Genomic DNA, 25,048 nt, shown 5'->3' on the forward strand with positions numbered 1-25,048 from the left:
CCTAATGAGCCTTCCTTCTCCTCTCCCGGTGCCCGGTCCCGCGCAGGATCCCCATGGCAGTATTCGACCAGTTCGGTCAAATACTGCCACTTCCGCAGCCGAAGGGAGCTTTCGGAAGCCTTCGGGAGCACTCGGGCTCCCGAAGACGGGCCGCTCCATACTACGCATGCGCGAGCGCCCTCTAAGACGCACGTGCGCGTGCGTAGTATGGAGCGGCCCGTCTTCGGAAGCCCAAGTGCTCCCAGAGACCTCCGAAGTCCCTGCGGCGGCGGACGCGAACGGGGAGCCAGCGCAGCACCGAGGGCACCGGGAGAGGAGAGGGAAGCCTCATTAGGAACGAGCCTTCCCTCTCCTTAGGTGAGTATCTGACTTTTTGATTTTTAAAGTGGTACCCACTGGCTTTAAAGTCTCACAACGTGCCCCTAACTCAGCGCATGTAGGTTATGAAACTGGATGTTATTTTGCACTGCGTTGTGTCTCTTGTTGCGCCATTTTTGTCGCATACTGATGGAACAAAAACGGCGCATGCGTTACATTAAAAAAAAAAAAAAACATTACTGAGCATGTGCAACACACAACGCAGCAAATTTATTGCTAAATGCACAGCATGCAGCACTCTCTAAATATTGCTACACGTTACACACAACGCAACATTTGCACTGTGAATGTCGCACAGACTTTGTATTGCTGTGCGTTAGTCTGCTTTTAAATTTGTATAACGTTCGATTTTAATGTCCCACTTTAAAAGAGGCCTAAGGGTTGCAGGTGATCTATTACTCCATTCAAATTAATAGAGCTGCAGAACAATTTGGACACAATGAAAGAACGTAGTAAATGGTTGTCTACACAATACAAGCATAAGTTGTCTAATGTAAATTTGGATTGTATATTCTCCAAACGTTGCCACAGTTTGAAAGGAAGCATAATCTCCTCAATCATATGGCAAATGTACAAAATAGCTTGATGCAGATTCAAATAAAAAGGCAATTTTACAAATGTCAGGCAACATCAGAGTTGGAGAAGGACTTGGGAATACTGGTTGATAAGTTAAAACACCCATATTCAAGCAGCAGCTAAGGCAATATAATTCTGGGTAGAGATGGGCCGAACCTCCGATTTTAGCTTCGCGAACCTACCGCGAAAGTTCGGTTCGCACAAACATTCACAAACCGCAATAGACTTCAATGGGGAGGTGAACTTGGAAATTTTGAAAAAAATATGCTGGCTAGAAAAATGGAAAGGTGGAAAAGATGTTTCAAGCGGTCTAATACCTGGACCGAGACATGTTTGAGTGGGATACACGTCAAAAGTCTCAATAAAAGGAGGATGCAGCTGTTGTGAGGTGCTATTTAAGGAATAACAATCAGCCAGGAGCAAGCCAACAAGCCTACAAGAGCCTAACTAAGCTTTCCCTAGCAGAGTGTCAGCAGCTGTCCCTTCACTAATTACTGTAGGCAGACGAGTGAGTACAACGGCCGGAGAACCTTGCCTTTTATAAGGGGAGAGAGGCTCCAGGAGAGAGTGTAGTCTGATTGGCGACAATGTGCCTGCTGACTGTGATATAGAGGGTCAAAGTTGACTATAATGGAGCATTATGGGGGCGAACCGAACTTCCGCAAAGGTTGGCCTTCACCAGCGAACGGCAAACCACCCAAAGTTTGCCTGGAACCGTTCGCGGGCAAACCGTTCGGCCCATCTCCAATTCTGGGGTGCATAAAACAAGACATAAAATAATATGCTAGTATACTACTCCCTCTGTATAAATCATTTGTAATGCCAAATCAAGTACCGCATTTTTCAGACTATAAGACGCTCATGACCATAAGACGCACCTAGGTTTAGAGGACAACAACCAGGGGAAAAATACATACATACATATACATACATACATATACATATATACATACATACATACATACACATACACACACATTCATACATTCATACATACATACATACATACATACATACATACATACATACATAATATTTTAAACCTGGTGCACCCATGATGAAGCAGCATCTTGTGGATTATGACCCCTTTGTACCTCATTCCCCCTTATACCTTGTGTCTCCCTGTGTCCTCCTCTGTCCCCCTTGTGTCCTTTCTGTCGTCCTCAATGCTCCTTTGTGTACCCCTCTATGCCCCTTTGTGTGGTTTGTATTGGCAGGCTTTCACAAGTCAGGAAGTATTTGGACTATAAGTGAGTCTTAATAGTCCAAAAAATACAGTATGTGAAAGTTTTGGGCACCACACCATGTGAAGGATATTAACATACTAGAACCAGCACAAAAGCTGGCAACTAAATTAATCGGAAGGATAGAAGGCCTCACTTTACCAAGAAAGGTTGGACAAACTGGGTTCATTTAGGCTTGGGAAAAAAAAAAAAAAAAAAAGACGCTAAGGATTGACCTGATTAACATGTATGAATACATTAAATGGCAATACAAAAGCAGCAGATGAGCTTTTTGTCCCTAGGCTTCTACAGAGGACAAGGGACATGATCTGCACATGGAAGAAAAAAAAGGTTATACCATCCATTTATGGATGATGGACCACCATGTCGGATTAAGGTTAGGCATCACTGGGTAAGAAGGGGGGGGGGGGGCAGGGGGATTAGGCATCACAAGTGGTGGTTCTTTTGGTTAGGCACCACCGGTGGAGGGCTCTATGTAAGAGTAGGGAGAAGTTAGGTCATAGTCATAGCCAGGGGGAGGGGTCTTAGGGTTAGGCACCACCGGGGGAGGGTTCTGTGTGAGATTAGGCAGGAGAGGTTAGGTCATAGTAATCACCGGGGGAGGGGGGGTCTTAGGGTTAAACACCACCAGGGGAGGGTCCTGTGTGAGAGTAGGGAGAAGTTAGGTCATAATAAATCAGGTTTCTTGGCTATATCACTATTCTCGGCTATATCCAGTACCCTTTTATAGCCCAACAAATTTCTGCTAGAACAGCATCCTTTTTTATAAACTAAAACTAGTTTTCGGCTACACCAGGTGCCTTTTGTAGCCAAAATTGGCTTTTTTTCCTCTTTATCAGGCGCCATTTTCAAATGTACACAGATACTCTACTGTAGATCTCAGCCACTCATTTAAACCCCTAAGCTACTGCTGTCTTTCTAGTAAGGCAAGTGGCACTGGCAATATTTCAGAATGCTTCACCTTGGAGATCCTGGCTTTGAATTCATCTCCTAATTCCCTGAACTTCTACTTTAAGACCTGCCATCTTCCACTAACTTTGTCATTGATACCAACGTGTATCATGACAGCTGGATCCTCTCCAGCCCCACTTATCAAATTTGTCAATGTGATCCACCACATTCCAAACCAGAGCACCTGGGATACAACAAACTGTATGGTATGTGCAGTACATTTGACAGATTGCCCAGTCTGCCCACCTGATAGAGTCCTCTACTACTAGCACCTGTCTGGACTTGGCTGCATTCCTATTCCAACAGTCAGTCCGCTGGGTTCTAGAAGAGACATCCTGCTGCAGCCTCAGTACCCCAGAATCAAGGTCCACAACATCAAGCAAACATGCATATGTTAGGGTGTGCTTACTCAGGACTAGCCTCATTTATGCTTTTTCCCCAAAGACTCTGACCTGTTACAGTTGTTTGCTTAAATATAACTACACACACTAGCAACTTCACGCAGCTGAAAAAACAAAAAAAAAACCACTTTTTTTAAAGGGTACATGAGCCGAAATAAAATGATTGCCAAACTATTTACCTGGGGCTTCCTCCAGCTCCTAGAAGCCTCTGTGTCCCCTGCCACTGTTACGCTCTCAGCCACCTTTATGTGGTCCCCTCAGTAGCAGAGGCCGACCCCGGTCGCTCACAGTCGCTCTCCCGTGGCCAGAAGCATTCTTGTTCTTCCTCCTCCAAACATAGCGTTGATCCATGGGCCCAAACAGTTCTACTTTTGTTTCATCAGTCCACAGAACACTATCCCAAAACTTTTGTGGTAGTGTTCTGTGGATTGATGAAACAAAATTAGAACTGTTTGGGCCCATGGATCATCGATATGTTTGGAGGAAGAAGAACAAGGCCTATTAAGAAAAGAGCACCTTGCCTACTGTGAAGCATGGCGGGGGGGTCAATCATGCTTTGTGGCTGTTTTGCTTCTGCAGGTACAAGGAAGCTTCAGCATGTGCAAGGTACCATTAATTCTCTTTAGTACCAGGAGATATTGGAAGAAAATGTCATGCAGTCCATCACAAACCTGAGGCTTGGGAGATGTTGGACTTTTCAACAGGACAATGATCTCAAGTATACCTCCAAGTCCACTAGAGCATAGTTGCAGATTAAAGGTTGGAACATTTTTGAGTGGCCATCGCAGTCATCAGACTTAAATCCGATTGAGAACCTCTGGTGGGACTTAAAGAAAGCAGCTGCAGCACGCAAGCCTAAGAATGTGACTGAACTGGAGGCTTTGCCCATGAAGAATGGGCTAGGATACCCGTAGATCGCCGCAAGACACTTGTGTTAAGCTATGCTTCACGTTTAAAAGCGGTTATAACTGGAAAAGGATGTTGTACTAAGTACTAAGAATGAATGTCACTTGGGGGTTGAATAAAACTGATAATGATGTGAGCACAGAAAATACATTTGTGGTTATTTCATTATAAAGGTTATGTTATATTTGCCTGACCTACAAGTGCCTCTGATTTAATTGTAAACAAGATGACTGAAATGATCAAAATCAATGTCAAACTGGCCAAAACACTCAATTTCAGTGGGGGTTGAATAATTTTGAACACAACTGTATATCGGTTTAATTTCTTACCACTGCTCCAGTAGATTGGTGAGCCATTCTAGAAACAAACAATACACACAAGCAGGCAAGATTGGTTTCAACCTAGGCTCTGCAGTCTCTACCAGCAGTGCAACAATAATATAGAAGGAGACCTATGAACATTTTATTCATGTGCCTGAATAAGCTTATAAAGAATGGAAGGAAACCTGCAGAGCCAGCTCATGTTATAGGAGAAGCCACAGGAAGCTAGAAGAGAATGTTCCTGACACCTCGCAACTTCCACAAAAACATGCTACAAACAAAACAAAACAGAAATGTTAGTTATTTCAAGAAGTCTGAAGACTGTGCTCAGTCCAAGAGACATCTTGGAGTCTATAAACCACACATTTGTGGATTTTTTTTTAAGCACTGACGATTTTAGAAATCGCCCTAAAAGCGCTTGTGCAATGATTCCCTATAAAAGAGTGTTCACATATGAGCGTTTTGATTGCTTTCCGATTTCAAAAGCGCTGCCTGTACCATTTTCTGAGCGCTTTGGCTCAATGGAAGGTATAGGGAAATCGCAAAGCACTTGAAAAAGCGATTTGTATAGTGATTTCCAGAGCGCTTTTAAAAATACATTATATTGTTTTCTGGGTCAAAGTTCACTTCCTGGCGTTTTCTAAATCGCTTTTCTAATCTCAAAGCGCAGGGAAAAGCGGTTTGAAAAAAGCTCAATGAAATAGCTCAGCGCTTGTAAGATCGGTGCAGCGGAATTCTTATCCACTACATTTATCTTTTTCCAATTGTTCTCAATGGCTTCACTTTGAAATGGGAAGGGGGGGGGGGGGGGAACACTTAAAAAAAAAAAAGTGCATCTCATGGGGACATGTGGCATAATTAAACAAACATATAAACTTTTTTTTTTCAATGCAATGTATTTATCTGAAGTTATAGGCAACTGAAGCTCTGCTGAAAACTAATTTGAAGCCATAAAGCATGTGTGGCTGTGCAAACACAGGAAGATTAAAAGTAAATAGGCCATTTCTCTGCGTAAAATACTAGCAGCAAAAGGGGAAGAGTGATAAACATAGCTCAGACTTTTGCCTGACATTCTCGACCCTTAAACCCAAAATGAGACCACAGCACTCTAGGAAAATACTCTCTAGGATTAGTTAGACAAATTTATCTACATTTTTCCCCCACTTTAAAGAGAATCTGTATTGTTAAAATCGCACAAAAGTAAACATACCAGTGCGTTAGGGGACATCTCCTATTACCCTCTGTCACAATTTTGCCACTCCTCGCCGCATTAAAAGTGGTTAAAAACAGTTTTAAAAAGTTTGTTTATAAACAAACAAAATGGCCACCAAAACAGGAAGTAGGTTGATGTACAGTATGTCCACACATAGAAAATACATTAATACACGATCAGGCTGTATACACCCTTCCTTTTGAATCTCAAGAGATCATTTGTGTGTTTCTTTCCCCCTGCAGCTATCTTCCACTGAAGTGTCAGGCTGTTTCTTCCTGCAGAGTGCAGACAGCTCTGCCTGTATGTAATTCCTCAGTATGTGAAACCCCAGCCAGCTCAGAGGAGGATTTATCCAGCTTGTAAAAGATAAGAGAGAAGAGAGAAGCTGCCCTAATCTAAATAATACACAGGCAGTGTGCAGAGAGGGGCCTGGAGGGGGGAGATGCATCACAGAACCACAACACTGAAGAACTTGGCAGCCTTCCAGACACAGGCTGACAAGTCTGACAAGAGAGAGATAAGTTGATTTATTACAGAGATGGTGATAGTAGAACGTGCTGCAGTAAGCCAGAACACATTAGAATAGCTTTTGGAACTTGTAGGATGATAAAAAACAGGATGCAATTTTTGTTACAGAGTCTCTTTAAGTTTGATACTTGAGCAGCACTGACCTGATATAGCATTAATCGATTATGTATTCATTAAAGTGCAAAAAAGATAATATTTTAAAATACAAATGATGAATCCATTCCTTTCTACTGGATGGTGTTTTTTCTAAATCTTAAAACAAAGTGCTCTAAATTTTTATCACAGATTGTGTGGCAATTGTAAACCTCCATCTTTCATAGCTCTGGAAACTGTTAGAGTCTTTCAATGACCTTAACATTGTACTACAGCTTGCCAAGGAATTTATTTTTGCTACTCATGTTTCATTCAAAAGGAAGTAAAGAATCATCTTGGATTTAGTTACTACGAAACCATTGCACAGCTATTCTGGAGTTTCATAAACTGAATATTAAACAAAAAGGAAAAAAAAATGATGCTGCATACATTAGACAAAGTCTGATTCCAAACCAAATTACTTACATCTGTTTAATGTAAAATAATTAAGAGTAAATAATTAAGAGTAAATAATATTACATTTGAGAAAATCTGAGATTTTTTTTAATAAAACATAGCTGTTCATTACAATGCCAAGACATCCAAGCACAATTCTGGGGAACTGAAATAATAGTACTCTCCCCCCAGGTATTCAATCTTCACTTGTATGCTGTGTTAGAAAAGGTGGTTACCTTCCCAGATACTACCCAGATACCTGCTTTAGAGGATGCCAAGCTAAAGGTACCTTCATCCACATATAGTGGGATTGCTGTAAAGTTTCCTATATTTGGGAAAAAATGTTTAAACTACTGCAAGAGTTACGCGGAAAACAGATTATCCCCTCACCTATACATGCTCTACTTAACATAAGAATAGATGGTTTATCGAAAGCAGAACATATCATTTACAAAACTGACAACTGCCTACAGAATTGTAGACGAAGGTGGTTAGTTAGACAATTTAAGTTGGTGGAGGCTTAGGAGTGGGGAAGAAAAGGGACTACGCATTTTTAAAAAGCTCAATGACATGGGTAGGTGTGAAGGAATAAGGTATTCTAACAAGATCATTTGTGCTAGGGTGCAACATATTTAGGATAAATACCCTTCTAGGATAGTTTTTGTTTAGCAACATAAATGGAAGGTCCTCTGTTTTCAAGTACAGTGCATTGTGTTGATTGCTGGTAACATACCTATCAAGAGAGCAGGGTCCTGATCCACTAAGTTATGCTCCATATACAGTGCTGCCCATAATTATTCATACCGCTGGCAAATTTTGACTTAAAGTTACTATTATTCAACCAGCAAGTATTTTTTTGATGGGAAATGACATAGGTGTCTCACAAAAGATGTACAAGAGGCATTATTGTGAAAAAAAACAAAACATCTCAGCTTTTATTTACATTTGAGCAAAACGTGTCCAGTCCAAAATTATTCATACCCTTCTCAATAATTAATACAAAAGCCTTTATCGGCTATTACAGCAATCAAATACTTCCTATAATTGCAGACCAGCTTTTTGCTTGTCTCCACAGGTATTTTTGCCCATTCATCTTTAGCAATGAGCTCCAAGTCTTTCAGGTTTGAGTGTCTTCTTGCCATCACCCTGATCTTTAGCTCCAACAGATGCTCAATTGGATTCAAGTCAGGATTCTGTCTGGGCCACTCCAAAACATTAATGTTGTCTGCTAGCCATTTCTTCACCACTTTGGGCAGCACTGTACATACTACCACTAAGGAGTGCATTACATATTGAAACTCCTGATTCACTATTAAAAATTAGATAATGTCAGCAGCAACCCATGAGATCTGAAGAAAAATATTCAAGGCAATTTCATCTAAGTTCGCTTACTAAGGCACTATTCCCCATCAAAGTGGACTTTTTTGGCTGCTCTCCGCTCATTACCAAGCAGAGAGTGAACGGCTCCTATGTTATACATAGGAGCAGTTCACACTAGTCACACTGCAACGGATTTTTGTGGTCTGCTGCAGTAAGCAGACCGCACTTCTGTGCAGTCCGCGATAATCCAGGACCAGGCAGATGCATTCCCCCATATAGCCTATGGGAGAGCGCATGTGCCCCAGGCTCCAGCCGGATCACTGCGGACCATCAGAGCGGACATTATACTGTCCGCTCCCGCTGGCCGCATGCAGGGTCGGACTCGGACACTGGGGGCCCACCAAATAAATTTCAACCTGGGGCCCACACATCCCATGATTGTGCTGAAAAAAGGGCGTGACCATGCACCGGAAGGTGGGCGTAGTCATGATGTATTATGGACAGGGCCAAATGTACATGATCTTCGCAGCATTGTAATTCGGAGACACTGCTGCCCAGCAAAACTTTGCATAGAGTCCCCCTCCTTCAATATAAAGTAATGTCCTTTTTTGCAGAGGTTGTGACCGCATCGGGGCCCTTGGGCCAAAGGGGCCCCGAAGGGCCCTCCCTCAACTACAGTATTACCTCTCTATTGGTCCTGTGCTCATAATCACTTCTATAGATACTTTGAACAGTGGTAATCATTAACAAGCTATTTCCCATCCCCTTCTTGCACCTCTGACACTGTAGTTGCCATTGGCAGGTTTTGGTGCGTCATATCAATTGTTATGTATAGAGTGCTTGGGGGGCCCCATTGTAAAATTTGCATCGAGGCCTATAGCTCCTTAGCTATGCCACTGCTCTCAGCATGAGTGATTACAGCACTGAGAAGATCATTTTTGTGCTGCAGGCAGCAATTGGAGCTCTGTCAGACAAGGAGGGGGGGCCCACCAGAGACCTGGAGGCAGGGCCCACCGAGGGAAAAAACTGTACTACTGTGGCTCAGTCCGACCCTGGCCGCATGTGATCCAGAAGTCACCCTAACTACATGGCTGATGCATTTGCAAAACACATACAACCGTCACAACACAAGCAATCACAAGGGTTGCCCAGAAAGTAACAGCCATTTTCAATTACATTTAAAGAGGAACTGTTGCGAAAATCTTAAAAACACATACAAATAAGAAGTACACTTCTTCCTGAGTAAAATGAGCCAAAATTACTTCTCTCCCATGTTGCTGTCACTTACAGTAAGTAGTAGAAATCTGACGGAACCGACAGTTTTGGGCTAGTCCATCTCTCCATAGGGGATTCTCAGCACGGCCTTTATTTGATATAAAGACATTTCCTGAAAAAGATTTATACAAAGATGCTGGCCAGCCCCCCTGCACACTTTTTTTTGGCAGTTGAACGGAGAAACTGCCATTCACTAAGTGCATTTTGAAAATAAAGAAATCCCTGTGAACCCCCATAAGGAGATGGGCTAGACCAAAACCTGTTGGTTCTGTCAGATTTCTACTACCTACTGTTAAGTTACAGCAACATAGGAGAAAAGTAATTTATGGCTCATTTTACTCTGGAAGAAACGTACTTCTTAATTGTATGTGTTTACATATATTTTAAATTTTAAGATTTTCGCAACAGAGGTCCTTTAAAGAAAGATTTTATTTTGAACACACTGGAACCTATTTGACTTTTTCTTCTGAGTTTTCTCCTAGGAGATAATTTTTTTTTTAACCTCGACGTAAAGAGAATCTGTAAGGGAAAAAAAAACCCTCTGAGGGGATACTTGCCTTGGTAGAGGAATGCCTCTGGATCCTAACAAGGCTTCCCCCATCCCTCTCCGTCCCTCTGCTCAAGCGCCAGGACCCCCTGAAGTGCGGCGAGGTAAATATTTACCTACCGCGATCCTGCGCAGGTGCTCTAGCGGCTTTCTGTTCAGGTTAAGGCGGAAATAGTCAAATTCAAAATCGGATTTACAGATACAAATCGGGTTTGGCTATTTCCGCCTTAACCGAAGGAAGAGCTGCTACTGCAGCTGAGGCAAATAAATATAGCTTATCAAGCTTGTGGATTCGGGGGGAGCCAGCGCTGGATTCCTGCTGTCTACAGAGGACGGGAAAGCCTCATTGGGACCCTGAGGCTACCTCCTCCCGAGGTAAGTATCCCCAGAGGGGTTTTTTTACCTTACAGTGTCTCTTTAAAAACTGAACTTTTCAGCAATTGAAAAGAAGTACTGAGAAAAGTATTATCAAAATCATTTTTCTTGCTTAATGAAGACTAAACAGGCATTTTATTAATAAGATGTGAAAAGAGCACGTAGGATAAAAAAAAAGGAGTTGAATAAGGGCCACTGCATCTTTTGATTTCTCCACAGAACCACCTCCTTCAAGTGTACCTGAAGATAGTTAAAAAAAAAAAAAAAAAAAAAAAAAATGTTTCACTTACCTGGGGCTACTGCCAGCCCTCTGCAGACTTTTTATTACCGTGATGGTCCTCAACAATCCTCCAATCCCCCATTGCGATGCAGTTTCACTTTGTAGAGTCGCCCCCCACTGCGCCTGCAGAGCGTCCTCGTTCGTGCTACTGTCCCCGGGAGCATCCTGCGCAGACACAGTAGAGATTCTTGTATTGCGCCTGCACTGGGCATGAACGAGGATGCCCGTGGCCAGGGCTGCGAAGGCACAGGATGGCTGCAGGGGGCTGGCAGAAGCCCCAGGTAAGTGAAACTTTTTTTTTCTTTTAACTATCTTCAGGTCTGCTTTAAGCATTTATCATATCTTTGTACAACGTTTTCAATCTCTATAGCATCACACTCCTCACCTGTCAGGGGGGATTGGGGATCGGGTGTTCATGTAAATACTGCTGAACAAACAGTTATTTGCAGTCTACAAGACTGCAGATTTGAAAGAGTTCTGCAGTCATGCGACAAGTGGTGCAGGGAGAAGAGAGGTTAACCTGACAGATTCAAGTTAAATGACACAAAGAATACTTGTGGCAAATAAAAGCTTAAAAAAAACCTTAAGTTACTTTCTGGATGACCCTCTAACTTCAAAATAGTTGTGGCATTGTAGAGATTAACCCTTTGAGTACCAGCAGGCGCTTCCTTATCCCTTAACGGCCTGAGCTTTTTGCTGGAAATTTGCTGTGATCAATGTGATTGACAAAGATTATAGGGTCAGGAGCCAATAACATTGGCACCTTGCTAGCATACGGAGCTCAGCTGGAGCAAACTGCAGCAGCGCCGGAGTAAGGGAAACAGCAGGAGCGACGTTACTACGTGGCATGAGTGCTTGAAACGTACCCCCTTGGCAAGAACAGGCAGTAAACTGGGCGTTAATTTCAACTACCAAAGCCCAGAAGCTGTTAGGCAGGGGTCACACTTACCGGCTTTCGTACACGTTTTCTGCACAGAAAAACTGACTTTAACTGAGAACTCATGTTAATCAATAAGCAAGGTCACACTTTAATGCAGATTTCGCATGCAGAAAAAAAACTGACATCTTGCGCAATTTGTCAGTTTTCTCTATAAATTACATTAGCTGCTGTAAGTCAGGGGTCACACTTGTCTTTCAGTTTTCTGCAAAGTGTAGAAACTGAAAGACAGGTGTGACCCCTGCCTTAAGGATGGTCAATGAAATGCAAGAAAATCAACTCAGAAATATTTGCATCTCACTTACCATCCCTAGTAGAGACTATTAAATATTGAAAAACCAAACTTGTGCTTGTTTACCAAAACGTCTTTATTTAAACATGGAATGTTAATAAATGGAGCTACATGCCAGAATCTGGCCGAATCAGGGCTCTGCTAAAGATTGTTAGAGGGTGTGTCATGGGGTTCTAGCTTGCCAGCATTAGCATATCTTTTGATATTTTAGTTACACAATAGGTTAACTAAGTGATGAATCCACAGGATAAATAAGGCTACATCCCACACAAAGAACCACGAAAAAAATGGCACATACCAAATAGAACACTTCAAAAAAAAAAAAAAAAAAATCTGAAGGGGGGCTCACTTACCCAGAAGGGGTATCTTGCAGAGATGGACAGGAGATAATTAACTACCATCTGTTTTAATTAACAGACATTCTTTTACAGCATGGATTGGCCCCTGTAATGGTAAAATTAACTACAAAATTGGAGCATTGTTCCACTGGTAGGTACAGCCCCGTTTCCATGGATGTACGGAGCGTGCAATCGCCGGGGGCGCTGGTTTGAACGGCAGGAGGGGGAGGGGCACAGCGGGCATAGTAGTTATAACTCACCTTCCTTCTGCCCATCCCCTGCAGCCTCAATCTCCTTCCTGTCCCGGCGTCCGTTGCATTGGTAACAGTGGCCCCTGCGATGACATGACTGCATGTCATCACAGGGGGCGCTGTTACCAATGCGACAGATACTGGGAAAGGAAGGAGATAGAGGCTGTGCGGGATCGTCAGAAGGAAGGTGAGTTATAACTACTATGCCCACTCACCCCGCTGGGGCACCTACCTATCTAACCTATATAGCAGACACCTACCTATCTAACCTAGACTGCGGGCACCTACCTAATATACTGCGGACACCTACCTAACTACCTATATTGGAGGCACCACCTGTCTAACCTATACTGGGGCACCTACCTATCTAAATCTATACTAAGGGCAACTATATGGGCTACCCTATACTGGGGGCAACTATGCCAGGCTACCTATACTGCGGGCACCTTTAGCTGCCTCCACGGGTTGGGGGGTGCAAGTTTTACACCCTCACCCTGGGTGCAATTTAGCCTACAAACTGCCCTGGGTAGATACTAATTGTGCAGTTGTATTCTAGGTAATATACTTTAAGATTTCATAACTACAGTGTTTAGTGTTGGACAGATTTTATTAAATGCACACTCATAAAAAAAAAAAACAAAAAAAAAAAACATTGATGTCTTACCAACTATGTGGAGCCCAGTTACTTCTAGTCGTATAGCGTCTGTAAAAATATAAAATGAAAACAAATTAAGCAAATATGAAGTCAATGGGTACTTCAATACTTTAGAAACCAGATAAAAGTGTAGTCACTGACTTCCGCATTAAAGAAAAGCACTCTGATCAGTATGAGGTCTGTACTTTGAGCTATTGCAATACCTTTATTTTCCTTTCTACTGTAGATGTGTTAGTGCTTGAGATCACTTTCCTATTACATGGCCCAATTTCAGCCAAGCTTTAGTGGTCACACACATAGCCTTACACATGGCTACAATACTTTAGGATACAGTTGATTCCATAGACTACTCAACGACTGCAAAGTGCCCAGGTCATGTGGCCGCAAAAAAAAAACCTAAACGACCCTTCCACCATTGTGATTCACAGCTGGTATTACTGACAATATGCAATTTGGTTTTTGCCAAAAATAGTGTTGTGCATTATAGACAACCATCTTTACTTTGTTTTCACCTGCCTGAAGTGCATGGTTTCCAAAGTCTTGTTTAGATGCAATTTTGCAAAAACTTAGCTGGGAGGAGTGGTTCTTTTTTGTTTGTTTAATATGGAATCTTATCGTCCAATTTCATTTTATTTTTTACTTTTTGGCTTTATTCTGCTGATAGTGATAAATCCCGTGTGACAATAAAAGGTTAGTGACATGTCCTCTTTAGGGACACAAAGGGATAAGATTAGACACTTGGGTCCATACGCAATTCATTTTTTTCCTGAGTTTTCTCTGAGGTGATATTTTTACAACTTGTCATAAAATGGCTTTTACGCCACTGGCAAGCAAGAAAATACCGATAAAATACCCAATACCCAATAAAATTGATAGTACTTTTCCACCAACTTTTGGGTCCTTTTTTAATTGTAAAATGGTGAAAATTTAGTTTAAAGATAATATGAAAATTATTTTTAAGGAGATAACTCTGGTGAGTTATATGCAATTCACCTTATTTCCTTAGTTTTCTACTAGGAGATAATTTTTCACCTCTTTAAAATAACTTTTCAGCACTTTACACTTGAAAAAAGTACCAAAAAGTAGGTGGAAAAGTACTATCAAAACTATTTTAAGTATTTCCTGGTGATTTAAAAGGCATTTTATTGACAAGTTAGAAAATATTACCATTGGAGAAAACTTGGGAGAAAAAGTAATTGCATATGCATATGGCCCTTGGTATTCCTCCCCCTCCCCCCCCCTACCGTAGATGAGATCAAGAATACACTTCACACACTTGCAGCAGATTCAGTAGACAACAACCACACAAGTAAAGGGGCCCATACACTGGTCTATTTCAGCCAGCGATCGATTCTATACAATCGATCAAAAATCGATTCAATCTATTTGCAGCCAATTTCGATCGATTTGATCCGACAGGATGGAAAATCTAGGTCGATCTGCTGCTGGCAGCAGATCGATGGCCCATACAATTGCATTGGATCTAATGTCTAGTACACACCATACAATTTTCTGTAAGATTTACCTGCCAGATAGATAATTTCCAACATGTTGGAAATTATCTAACTAACCGTCTATCTGCCTAGCAATTAAGCATTGTTCTACTCAGCAGGAGATAACCAGAAGACAATGCACCAGAGAGAATGACCAGTCTCTAGCAGTAGTTTACAGAAAATAATCTAATCACAGAAAATCTAACAGAAAAATCTTACAGTATATTGTATGGTGTGTACTAGGCATAATGGTCCAATAATGCATTTAGATCGATTTGCAATAGATTTCATTCTGAAATCTATTGGAAATCTGTTCCTAGTGTATGGCACACATCAGATAGATTCCTGTCAGATTCAACTTGACAGGCATCTGACAGCAATCTGGTGGTAGAATCTGCTGCAAATCTATACATGTATGGCCACCTTAAAGGTAGCCATACACTGGTCGATTTGCCATTAGATCGACCAGCTGACAGATCCCTATCTGATCGAATCTGATCAGAGAGGGATCAGATGGCTGCCTTTACTGCAAACAGATTGTGAATCGATTTCAGCCTGAAACCGATCACAATCTGTTTAGCTGCTCCTGCCGCCTGTGCCCCAACCCCCCCCCCCCCCCCCCCCCGTATACATTACCTGAAGCTGGCTCCCGGGCGGCTTCTCCACGCTGCACCGCACCGCTCTGTTCTTGCTCCATCCCGGCGCTTCCTGTGTCACTCCGTGACCAGGAAGTTCAAATAGAGCGCCCTCTATTTGAACTTCCTGGTCACTGCAGTAACACAGGAAGCGCCGGGATGGAGCCGGAACAGAGCGGTGCAGCGCGGAGAAGACGCCCGGGAGCCAGCGTCAGGTAATGTATACCTGATCGGATGCCGCTAGCGACGCGCACCCTACCCGCGGGCGATCGAGGGTAATTTCCCGCACGGCGCGATCGACGGACCGATCCGATTTTGGGAGGAAAATCGGATCGGCGGGTGCGTTTAGCGCGAACGATTGGCAGCAGATTCGATCCCAGGATCGAATCTGCTGTCGAAACGGCCGCGAATCGGGCCAGTGTATGGCCACCTTTAGGACCCATTTCCACTAAGCATGAATCTGCAACATTTCCCAGCATACAAGAGGGGCAGGGAAGCGCTGTCCATCTCTTCAATGGAATGCCAACCAGATCGCACTGCAGCTTGCATCTGGACAGCATTGTGCATATTAGTTTTAAGTTAGGCTTAAAGGAGAACTGTAGCGAGAGGTATATGGAGGCTGCCATATTGCTTTCCTTTTAAGCAATACCAGTTGCCTGGTTATCCTGCTGATCCTCTGCCTCTAATACTTTTAGCCCTAGACCCTGAACAAGCATGCAGTAGATCAGGTGTTTGAGGGCTCGTTTCCACTATAGCGAATCCGCATGCGGGCACTGCATGCGGATTCGCATAGTTAATGTTAGTGGATGGGGCTGTTTCCACGTGTGCGGCGGCGTTTTTCGGTGCGGGGAAAATCTGCACGACAGGGTCGTGCAGATTCGCGTGCGGCAGGAATGCGGGCGAATCGCCGCTAATGTATTCAATAGTGAAATCGCATGCGGCTTTGTCATGCGGATTTCCCCGCGATTTCGCATGCGATTTCGCATGAAAGCCAATGGAACTTAACACAGGCAGTGACATGGTTAAATTCGCATGGCTCCTTGCCATGCGAAATCGCATGCGAAATCGCGGGTAAATCCGCATGGGGAAATGCAGCCGCATGCGATTTCTTCAGCGGTGGAATCCAGGCGATTCCGCACTGCAACAGTGGAAACGAGCCCTGAGTCATTTTTGTCAGATCTGACAAGATTAGCTGCATGCTTGTTTCTGGTGTGATTCACTCTATTGCAGGCAGATAGCTTAGCAGGGCTGCCAGGCAACTAGTATTGCTTAAAAGGAAATCAATATGGCAGCCTCCATATACCGTATTTCGCGCCGTATAAGACGCTCCGGCATATAAGACGCACCCAGGTTTAGAGGGCAAAAATCAGGGGGAAAAAAATAATCGAAACCTGGACTGGAGCGTCTATATATCAGGAGCATCTTGTACATGTCCTCCCCCAAATGGTGTCCTATGTTCCTCATGTGTCCCCATGTGTCCTCCTGTATGCCCCATGTCTCCCCCTGTATGCCCCATGTCTCCCCCTGTGTCCTCTGGTGTGACCCCCTTGTCCTTCCATGTCCTGGACTCCCCCCTGTGTCCTCCTGTTAGACCCCTGTGTCCTCCTGGCAGCCCCCTGTGTCCTCCTGGCAGCCCCCTGTGTCTTTTTAGCAGCCCCCGTGTCCCAGCTGTGCCTGGCTCGGTACCCTGCCTGTGCATCTCCTCCCTCCCCCTTGTGTCTCTGTGGCCCCCCCAGTGCAAACAGCGGTAGCAGCAGCTTACCTCCTCCATCTTGCCCGCGGCGAATGAAGACATCCGGCTTCTCCGTGCGGCTTCCTCTAGTGTCGGGCTTCTAAAGACGCGTCATCAATGACGCGTCATTAGAAGCCCGACACTAGAGGAAGCCGCACGGAGAAGCCGGATGTCTTCAATCGGCGCGGGCAAGATGGAGGAGGTAAGCTGTTGCCACTGCTCGCACGGGGGGCCACAGAGACACAAGGGGGAGGGAGGAGACGCATCAGGAGGGAAGCCAGGCACAGCGGGGACAAAGGCAGGTAATCCCCGATGGCGGCGGGTCGGCGGTTTGTATCGGCGGGCGTTCGTAAATCGGGGATTCCCTGCCTTTGCCGTATAAGATGCAGGGACTTTTTCTCCCCACTTTTTGGGGAGAAAAAGTGCGTCTTATACGGCGCCAAATACGGTACCTCTCACTACAGTTCTCCTTTAAAAACTTTAACCACTTAAGTCTATCTGGACGGATATATCCGTCCAGATAGACTGTGCAGCTCCCGCTGCCTGCAATTACACCCCCCCCCCCCCCCCTTCCCGATCAGTAAATGGGAATATAATTCCCATTCACCGATCTAAGTCCCCCGCAGAAAAACAGACGCTCTAAATCAGAGAGCGCGGGATTTCTGCAAAAAAAATAACTAATAATTCACAGCCTCCTTGTAGTTCCTGGTAGCGTGATCGTAAGCTCCAGGACTTTGACTGTGGCCATCTTGTGGCCAAATCATAAACTACACCCACATACATTTTTCATATTACATTAAATTATTTTACATTTAAAATTATCCGTTTCCCTCCCACACCAAAAATTACCCAATACATTTAATAAAAAAATTACAAAAATTACAATAAAAAACAAAAACAAATAGTTACCTAAGGGTCTGAACTTTTTAAATATGAATGTCAAGAGAGTATCTTATTATATTTTTTAAAATTATACGCTTCCAAATAGTGATGGACGCAAATTGAAAAAATGCACCTTCATTTCTAAATAAAATATCGGTGCTATAAATTGTGATAGGGACATAATTTAAACGGCGTAATAACCAGGACAAATGAGAAAATAAAATACATGCGTTGATTACGGTAGCATGTTTTAATTTTAAACTAGAATGGCCAAAAAATGAGAAATAATGAATTTTTTCCATTTCTTTCTTAATCTTCCTGTTAAAATGGATTTAGAAAAAAATAATTCTTAGCAAAAATGTACTATCCAAAGAAAGCTTAATTAGTGGCGGAAAAAACACAATATACAGTGGCTTGCAAAAGTATTCGGCCCCTTGAAGTTTTCCACATTTTGTCACATTACTGCCACAAACATGAATTAATTTTATTGGAATTCCACGTGAAAGACCAATACAAAGTGGTGTACACGTGAGAAGTGGAACGAAAACCATACAGGATTCCAAACATTTTTTACAAATCAATAACTTAAAAGTGGGGTGTGCATAATTATTCAGCCCCGAGTCAATACTTTGTAGAACCACCTTTTGCTGCAATAACAACTGCCAGTCTTTTAGGGTATGTCTCTACCAGCTTTGCACATCTAGAGACTGAAATCCTTGCCCATTCTTCTTTGCAAAACAGCTCCAGCTCAGTCAGATTAGATGGACAGCGTTTGTGAACAGCAGTTTTCAGATCTTGCCACAGATTCTCGATTGGATTTAGATCTGGACTTTGACTGGGCCAGTCTAACACATGGATACGTTTTGTTTTAAACCATTCTATTGTTGCCCTGGCTTTATGTTTAGGGTCATTGTCCTGCTGGAAGGTGAACCTCTGCCCCAGTCTCAAGTCTTTTGCAGACTCCAAGAGGTTTTCTTCCAATTATTTGGCACCATCCATCTTCCCATCAACTCTGACCAGCTTCCCTGTCCCTGCTGAAGAGAAGCACCCCCAGAGCATGATGCTGCCAGCACCATATTTGACAGTGGGGATGGTGTGTTCAGAGTGATGTGCAGTGTTAGTTTTCCGCCACACATAGTGTTTTGCATTTTAGCCAAAAAGTTCAGTTTTGGTCTCATCTGACCAGAGCACCTTCTTCCACATGTTTGCTGTGTCCCCCACATGGCCTGTGGCAAACTGCAAACAGGACTTCTTATGCTTTTCTGTTAACAATGGCTTTCTTCTTGCCACTCTTCCATAAAGGCCAACTTTGTGCAGTGCATGACTAATAGTTGTCCTATGGACAGATTCCCCCACCTGAGCTGTAGATCTCTGCAGCTCATCCAGAGTCACCATGGGCCTCTTGACTGCATTTCTGATCAGCGCTCTCCTTTTTCGGCCTGTGAGTTTAGGTGAATGGCCTTGTCTTGGTAGGTTTACAGTTGTGCAATACTCCTTCCATTTCTGAATGATCGCTTGTGCTCTGTGGGATGTTCAAGGCTTTGTAAATCTTTTTGTAGCCTAAGCCTGCTGTAAATTTCTCAATAACTTTATCCCTGACCTGTCTGGTGTGTTCTTTGGACTTCATGGTGTTGTTGCTCCCAATATTCCCTTAGACAACCTCTGAGGCCGTCAAAGAGCAGCTGTATTTGCACTGATATTAGATTATACACAGGTGCACTCTATCTAGTCATTAGCACTCATCAGGCAATGTCTATGGGCAACTGACTACACTCAGACCAAAGGGGGCTGAATAATTACACACACCCCACTTTGCAGTTATTTGTAAAAAAATGTTTGGAATCATGTATGATTTTCATTCCACTTCTCACGTGTACACCACTTTGTATTGGTCTTTCACGTGGAATTCCAATAAAATTGATTCACGTTTGTGGCAGTAATGTGGCAAAATGTGGAAAACTTCAAGGGGGCCAAATACTTTTGCAAGCCAAGATCTATTAACCACTTGCCGACCGCACACCCATACCGTGCGGCGGCAAAGTGGTAGCTGGATGCCAGGTGCCTCCCTAATTAATCAGGAAAGGTCGCTCGCGCGAGCGGCCGTTTCCTGTTAGATCACGGAGCGGGTCTCCGTGAATAGCCTGCGAGCCGCTGATCGCGGCTCGCAGACTAAATGTAAACGCAGGAGACATTTGTCTCCTTTGTTTACATTGTACGGCGCTGCTACGCAGCAGCGCCGTAAGGCAGATCGGCGATCCCCGGCCAATCAGCGGCCGGGGATCGCTGCCATGTGACAGCCGACATCCTGTCACAGGCTGCACAGGACGGATAGCGTCCTGTGCAGCCCCGATCACCGGGGGGACAGGTAGGAGAGGGAGGGGGGTGAATGTCGCCACGGAGGGGGGCTTTGAGGTGCGCCCCCCCCCCCCCGCAACATGCCACCTGCAGGAGCGATAAGGGGGAAAAAAGGGGGGCGATCTGATCGCTCTGCATGCCAGCTGATCTGTGCTGGGGGCTGCAGAGCCCACCCAGCACAGATCACATAAATCAGCGCTGGTCCTTAAGGGGGGGGTAAAGGGTGGGTCCTCAAGTGGTTAATTGTGATAAGTAGCGATAAGGTTATTGGCGAATGAATGGGAGGTGAACTTTGCTCGGATGCATACGATTTTCCACACTGTAGGCTGAAGTGGTTAAAAAGCCGATGTTATTGTTTTGTCTCAGCTGAATGTAACAATCTGTCTCTGTGGCTCATAGTGCTCAAATATATGAACTATTGTCTTTTATTGTCTATCCTCTCCTGGCAGAGAACTGGGCTTCCTAAAGCAAAAATATTTTATAGCTGTAATTCCTTATCAGTAGTCTGGGGAAAACTGGCAGCTAGCTGCATAGTAGAATATTAACTCTTACAGGCTGAGAAAGAAGAAAAGCATCACAGCATATTTGTGTGCTAGGCACTGCACATACACATGTCTAATGTCACATAAGGTTTCCTTTAACCACTTAAGGACCACAGTCTTTTCGCCTCTGAAGGACCAGAGCCTTTTTCTCCATTCAGACCACTGCAGCTTTCACGGTTTATTGCTCGGTCATACAACCTACCACCTACATGAATTTTACCTCCTTTTCTTGTCACTAATATAGCTTTCTTTTGGTGCTATTTGATTGCTGCTGCGAGTTTTAGTTTTTATTATATTCACCAAAAAAGTAATGAATTTTGTCAAAAAAATGACTAACTTTCTGTGCTGACATTTTTCAAATAAAGTAAAATTTCCTATACATTTGAGCGCGAAAGTTATTCTGCTACATGTCTTTGATTAAAAAAAAAAAAAAAAAAAAAAAAAAAAAAAAAATCAGTGTATATTTATTGGATTGGGTAAAAGTTATAGCGTTTACAAACTATGGTGCCAAAAGTGAATTTTCCCATTTTGAAGCATTTCCGACTTTTCTGCCCACCTGTCATGTTTCATGATGTGCTAAAATTCCAGGATAGTATAAATGCCCCCCAAATGACCCCATTTTGGAAAGAAGACATCCCAAAGTATTCACTGAGAGGCATGGTGAGTTCATAGAAGATTTTATTTTTTGTCACAAGTTAGCGGAAAATGACACTTTGTGCCAAAAAAAAAAAAAAGTTTCCATTTCTTCTAACTTGCGACAAAAAAAAATGAAATCTGCCACGGACTCACCATAGCCCTCTCTGAATACCTTGAAGTGTCTACTTTCCAAAATGGGGTCATTTGTGGGGTGTGTTCACTGTCCTGGCATTTTGGGGGGTGCAAAATTGTAAGCAACCCTGTAAAGCCTGCTCATTGGACTTTGGGCCCCTTAGCGCAGTTAGGCTGCAAAAAAGTGCTACACATGTGGTATTGCCGTACTCAGGAGAAGTAGTGTAATGTGTTTTGGGGTGTATTTTTACACACACCCATGCTGGGTGGGAGAAATATCTCCGTAAATGACTTTTTTTTTTATTTTTTTTACACACAGTTGTCTATTTACAGAGATATTTCTCCCACCCAGCATGGGTATGTGTAAAAATACACCCCAAAACACATTATACTACTTCTCCTGAGTACGGCGGTACCACATGTGTGGCACTTTTTTGCACCCCAACTGCGCTAAGGGGCCCAAAGTCCAATGAGTACCTTTAGGATTTCACAGGTCATTTTGCGACATTTGGTTTCAAGACTACTCCTCACGGTTTAGGGCCCCTAAAATGCCAGGGCAGTATAGGAACCCCACAAGTGACCCCATTTTAGAAAGAAGACACCACAAGGTATTCTATTAGGTGTATGGTGAGTTCATAGAAGATTTTATTTTTTTTGTCACAAGTTAGCAGAAAATGACACTTTGTGAAAAAAACAATAAAAATCCAATTTCTGCTAACTTTTGACAAAAAATAAAATCTTCTATGAACTCGTCATACACCTAACAGAATACCTTGGGGTGTGTTTTTTCTAAAATGGGGTCACTTGTGGGGTTCCTATACTGCCCTGGCATTTTACGGGCCCAAAACCGTGAGTAGTCTGGAAACCAAATGTCTCAAAATGACTGTTCAGGGGTATAAGCATCTGCAAATTTTGATGACAGGTGGTCTATGAGGGGGAAAATTTTGTGGAACCGGTCATAATCAGGGTGGCCTTTTAGATGACAGGTTGTATTGGGCCTGATCTAATGAATAGGAGTGCTAGGGGGGGTGACAAGAGGTGATTGATGGGTGTCTCAGGGGGTGGTTAGAGGGGAAAATAGATGCAATCGATGCACTGGGGAGGTGATCGGAAGGTGGTCTGAGGGGGATCTGAGGGTTTGGCCGAGTGATCAGGAACCCCACACGGGGCAAATTAGGGCCTGATCTGATGGGTAGGTGTGCTAGGGGGTGACAGGTGGTGACAGGAGGTGATTGATGGGTGTCTCAAGGTGTGATTAGAGGGAGGAAATAGATGCAAGCAATGCACTGGCGATGTGATCAGGGCTGGGGTCTGAGGGCGTTCTGAGCGTGTAGGCGGGTGATTGGGTGCCTTAGGGGCAGATTAGGGTCTAATCTGATGGGTAACAGTGACAGGTGGTGATAGGGGGTGATTGATGGGTAATTAGTGGGTGTTTAGAGGAGAGAACAGATGTAAACACTGCACTTGGGAGGTGACCTGATGTCGGATCTGCGGGCAATCTATTGGTGTGGGTGGGTGATCAGATTGCCCGCAAGGGGTAGGTTAGGGGCTGATTGATGGGAGGCAGTGACAGGGGGTGATTGATGGGTGATTGACAGGTGATCAGTGGGTTATTACAGGGAAGAACAGATGTAACTAATGCACTGGCGAATTGATACGGGTTGATTGACAGGTGATCAGGGGGGATAGAGGCATACAGTACACAGGGGGGGGGGGGGGTCTGGGGAGAATCTGAGGGGTGGGGGGTGATCAGGAGGGAGCAGTTTAGGGTTAAAAAAAAATAGCGTTGACAGATCGTGACAGGGAGTGATTGATGGGTGATTAGGGGGGGTGATTGGGTGCAAACCGTGGTCTGGGGGGTGGGTAGGGGGGTCTGAGGGGTGCTGTGGGCGATCAGGGGGCAGGGGGGAGAAATCAGTGTGCTTGGGTGCAGACTAGGGTGGCTGCAGCCTGCCCTGGTGGTCCCTCGGACACTGGGACCACCAGGGCAGGAGGCAGCCTGTATAATAGGCTTTATATACATTACAAAGCCTATTATACACTATTACAGCGGCGATCCGGGTGCTAGTAACCCGCCGGAGCTTCCGAACGGCCGGCGGGTTACAGCGTGAGGGGGCGGAGCCAGTTGCCGGCGGCTGATCGCGTCACGAATGACGCAATCGCCGCATTACCACGCCCGCAGCCGCCCCCGCCGATGGGCGTATTGCGGTCGTTTAGGCCCGGACTTTGCCGCCGCCCATCGGCTGGGGGCGGTCCTCAAGTGGTTAAATTGTGTCCTTTGACATAAAAGTCCTACAATTTCCACCTTTAGGGCCGGTTCACACAGGCTTCTGCCCGGCGTCCTGTTTGGGGGCCTTCAGCGTTTTTAATCCTCACAAGGGGGCACGAAGACGCAGCGGTTAATAGACCCTGGACGCCGCCTGTAGCGTCCAGGGTCAACTGGAACGACGGGGAAAATCAGGATCGGAACGCCGCGTTCGCACAAACGTCTGATACAAATGTTCCTATTCTCTTGAATGGGAGCATTTAACAAGTCCCAGATGCTGGCGGTAATCGCTCGCAGAGTGTCCGTGTGAATCGGCGCTTAGAGTTTCCAGTGACTGTTAGCTGGTCATCTCAGATTGCAGTCCTTACAATGCAAAGTTTTTGCACCTTCTTACATTGTGTTTTTGCCATTGGTCATTTCACATCTGTGATCCACAACCCATGATTACATAGTGTGGTGTAAAGATGTTAGCAGTTTATAAATATAAATGCCCTAAGAGACTAATCTAATCACAAGTTGTAATTTTATCTCTCCCCTGTGTCACATTCCTGCCACAGCAGAGATGGCAGATAAACTCATTTGAAAGCACAGGCTGGTAACAATATGTCTGCTTCCATGAATCAGGAAGTAAAAACAGTGCAGATTTTAGGATTTGTATCAGCTGTAAGGCCTAGTGCACACCAGAGCGTTTCGGCTGCGGTTTGCGATCCGCTTGCGGGTGCAGATCCGCTTGGGTAATGCATTTCAATGGGCTGGTGCACACCAGAGCGGGAGGCGTTTTGCAGAAACGCATACTCCCGGGCTGCTGCAGATTTGGATTGCGGAGGCGTTTCTGCCTCAATGTTAAGTATAGGAAAAACGCAAACCGCTCTGAAAAACGGCACTTCAGAGCGGTTTACCAGGCGTTTTTTGTTAGGCTGGGTCCACACTAGACACAGTTGCAGGACGGACACTGCAGTCCGGATCCGGGGAAGATTAGGGGAAGTACCCACCGTACTGCAAACTGATGAAAGTGCATCAGTTTTGCATCAGTTTCCGTTCAGTTTCCGTTCAGTTTTTC

General features: G+C 44.2%; 1 protein-coding gene across 1 annotated transcript in view; it reads right to left on the minus strand.

Annotated features, from left to right (window-relative positions):
* Nucleotides 1-25,048, minus strand: part of LDLRAD4 (low density lipoprotein receptor class A domain containing 4) — a 404,941-nt gene that overhangs the window by 333,356 nt on the left and 46,537 nt on the right. The window contains exon 2 of the mRNA XM_068237123.1: nucleotides 13,325-13,363. The gene's annotated coding sequence lies outside the window, so the exon portion shown is untranslated. The remainder of the gene's footprint in view (nucleotides 1-13,324; nucleotides 13,364-25,048) is intronic.

This window comes from Hyperolius riggenbachi, chromosome 5, assembly GCF_040937935.1.
Source record: "Hyperolius riggenbachi isolate aHypRig1 chromosome 5, aHypRig1.pri, whole genome shotgun sequence".
In the NCBI taxonomy this organism is placed as follows: Eukaryota; Metazoa; Chordata; class Amphibia; order Anura; family Hyperoliidae; genus Hyperolius; species Hyperolius riggenbachi.